At 37.2% G+C, this 3,701-nt stretch overlaps 1 long non-coding RNA gene across 1 annotated transcript; it reads left to right on the top strand.

The window, feature by feature from the left end:
- Nucleotides 1-1,089: 1,089 nt before the first annotated feature.
- On the top strand, nucleotides 1,090-1,711 carry LOC104247296 (uncharacterized). The gene is made up of 2 exons (XR_716177.2): nucleotides 1,090-1,209; nucleotides 1,383-1,711. It is a non-coding gene; the product is annotated as an uncharacterized lncRNA (long non-coding RNA).
- The last annotated feature ends 1,990 nt before the right edge of the window (nucleotides 1,712-3,701 follow it).

Genomic DNA, 3,701 nt, shown 5'->3' with positions numbered 1-3,701 from the left:
GTTGCATTGACTCGCTCCGAATCTTCTCCTAGATCCTCAGTGAATTGACATTTCGTACAAGTTCCGTCAATGAACCTAGCTTACGCTTTGCTCGTAATGCTATCACCATCGCTTTGCTCCAAACTGAATAATTTTCAGTTCCTTTCAGCTGAATCGAGATGATTACATTACTAGAATTATCTAATGGTTGTAGAAACAAAGGGTGTCTAGGGTTATCAATGTCTAACGTTGCCATTGTTGAGCTTCAAAGCCTCTGAAGAAGCAACTAACTTCCTTCGATTTGAACGAAAACAGTTTCTCTACAATCGAAAAGTAAAAATCAAATTGAGCTTTAATCGATCCACCAAGCTCTGATACCATATTAAATCACGCCATTGTTGTGTGATATTTGAGCTACTGAAAGTATCGAAGAAAAAGAGAAAGTCGGTTCTGGAGAGAAACTCTCATTTGTATTGAACATACCACCAAATCATTTTACAGTGCTAATCTATATATACTGTACATTGTTAAGCTAATTAACTTAGTCTATTGGCTACTTACTCACTAACTAACATAACTAACCAATGCTAACATTACTCAGCTATTATCCTACACCTTGCTCACCCACGGTGTTGTGACATTCACGACTGTCACCAGCTATTATCTCCTTCATTTTAACAAGCAAAGTGATTCGGGAACACATTATGAACTGTCAAGTACCAAGGCACCAATTAACCCTCATGTCAGCAAAACTACATGCCTCTACCTATGCATTCATATATATATATGTGTGTGTGTGTGTGTGTGAACGAGAGTGAGGTAAGACGAACACGGCTAAAATGTTTGTCTATGACGATCCGGCCAGTCGTCTTATGAGTTACCACTCCGTTTCTCCCATTTCAGCTTCTTTATGCTTTGTTTATCCATGTTATGTGGTATCGGATTGGTCGGATCGATCCGGAACGATTTTGGTAAGGTTTGAGACATTTAGTCTCTTTTGAGGAAGCTTGAGTTGGAAAAGTTAACCAGATATTGACTTATGTGTTAGAGGGCTCGGATGTGAGTTTCGATGGTTCGGATAGCTTCGGGAGGTGATTTGGGTTGAATGACGATGCGTTCAAAACTCATCCAATGAATCTGTTGAATGAGAGGACTCTCAAGGGCACCTTCTTTGGCAACTACAAGCCCAAAACTGACCTTCCATCTGTGGTGGGCAAGTACATGAATAAGGTGATTCTACACCATAACAATGTAACCTATACACAGACATTTTAAAGAATGTTTACAATATCAATGAAGTTTTACTCGTGTCTTTTTGGCCGTGAGGGCATAGAAGTTAAACTTTATTTCTAGATTTATCAGTCTATGTTTTTAGCTAATTGGTGAGCTGGAAAAAATTTCAGGAGCTAGAGCTGGAGAAATTCATTACCCACCAAGTTCCATTTTCAGAGATCAACAAAGCATTTGAGTATATGCTGAAAGGGGAAGGTCTACGTTGCATGATCACCATGGGACATTGAAATATTAACTAGGAAGTAAAGACCTAGTCTTTATAGTCTCATACTAATAAAACAATATTTTATTAGAGTAATGATGTAAGTAGTGTTTGAAGCCAAAACATATCTGTTGTCAAAGGCTTTAGTTTAATTTCCATATTATGTAATAATTTTACTCTTATGTTTTGAACGGCTTAAGTATGATTTCCATGTTATATTATGCTATTCCGCTGTTACCTTGCTTGTCTTGCAGATTCAGTTTTAAGGGGAAAAAGAAAACTCTGTTCTTTAGTTTTTAAATCACCAAAAAGGAGGTAACTAAATATAATTAGGGATTTGAGGGTGAGCTCTGTGTCTTCGAGCATTGGCGGAGCTAGAATTTGAAGATTGCAGGTTTATTATTCTAAGCATTTTAAGTTACTGGGTTCTAAATTGTTAATTTATTAAATGAACTTTTCAAGACAAATATATGAATTGAATCAAAGCTACCGGGTTCGCCGAATCCGGAGCTACAATGCTGGCTCCGCCCTTTGTATGGCGGAGGGTTCAAATCTCATTTTCATTTCATCAGTATAGCATCCCCAACGGTCTAGATCTCAAAATAAGTTTCATAATAGGGTTACCCAGTTTACCAATCTATTGCCCAATTTCCTGTTTAGGACTTAACATTGAATGTGAAATCTCAAGATTAAATGGTTTAACCATTTCCCCTCCCCGTTTTCTAATGTAATATAGCTTTTTGTAAAAAGAGAAAAACCAAATGTAACTAGCAAACGCCGGTTCATTCGCTCCTTTATAAATCCCAATCTTCTTTTATCACCATGTAGTAACTTTAATGGTATTAAACGACCGGCTATCAAAGTGAGATTTAGTATATGTACAAGTCAACCAAATTAGGAGATTTGCATATTCAAACCATTACAAATTTTCAACTTTTATACGAGGCATAGCTTTATTACTTGCCACTTTGTGGCTATTTTTGCACATTTTTCACAAATGAACTTTGTTATACACACACTTCCTTGTTGATCAAAATCCAGCTGAATTTCACATCACGCATCTCCAACTTCTTAGATCTCCCGTCGGCTCTCTCTTGCAACCTTTTTATCTTAGGTGGTAACCCCCACACAAATTCGTGCGTCCGTTTCACCTCACCCTTAATTCTTTCATTTTTTTCCAATGACCATCGATCGATCAAAAACTCCAATATATCTACATAATCATGAGTTGTATACGCTCCCAACTTTTGAGCCACAACAGCAAAGTGGTCGAATAGACGTGGGTCACACCCAAGGTGAGCAGGCAGTGTAATCCTCTTTTTCATCATCATTTGGATCCAATTCCAGCAATTTCTCGACGATCTTAACGTAGGCGTTTTCGTCCGCTGCTATTGCTCCGCATATGCTTGCTAATATTAGGTCTCCGCCCTCTTTGGCTAGCCTAGCAGTATTGCCGTGCGACACAAATGTTGCTCTATTTATACACAAAGCCTAAGTAGGGATTATTCTCTGTTCCTGGATCCTAAAGTCAATGATATATATATAGACTATGTTAACTTCTTTTGATGAAGGATTTAAGCTACGTACATACCCATACAATTGTAATGATTTTTTTATGCACGATCAATAGTATAACTTAATTTAACATGTTAATTAATTATAGTTTTTATCAAGTTACAAAATAATACTTACCATAGATTTGTGTACGATAACAGTTTTTTATGTTAAATTTGTTAGTTTTTCCAACAATTATGGTGATGTATGGGAGAGGTAAGCAATGATGCAACTCTCCTTAGTGAGATAAGCAATGATGCAATGAGTGGTAGGTGAGATGGGAATATTGTAAATTGATCCTTCTTGGTAGGTGAGATTTGCACTTTTGGTCCCTATCTCAAAACTATAAATACCCTCTTCCATTTCATTGTATAACACACCAAAAAATATATCAAAACTCAAGAAGAAAGAGTTTAAGAGGGAGAGAGATATAGTTCCTTTAGAAATGTTTCCTAACAGGGGAGTGACAAAATAGTGAATAGAAATACTAGTCGGGTATTTTTCGGGAAACACTTTTGTGTGCGCCACTATTTTGGGTAGAGCTCAGGAATTGTTGTACCTCCAAATTATTGGGGAAGTCTCTCTTTGTATGCCTGCTAAATGTTTTAGTGGAAGTTGGTGTCGGATTTGTGGACGTAGCCTAAACGTTTTAGGTGAACCACGTTAAATATTG

The sequence above is a fragment of the Nicotiana sylvestris genome, chromosome 12, assembly GCF_000393655.2.
Source record: "Nicotiana sylvestris chromosome 12, ASM39365v2, whole genome shotgun sequence".
Lineage (NCBI taxonomy): Eukaryota > Viridiplantae > Streptophyta > Magnoliopsida > Solanales > Solanaceae > Nicotiana > Nicotiana sylvestris.
Note: the sequence above shows the minus strand (reverse complement) of the source record. Positions and strands in the feature narration are given on the sequence as shown.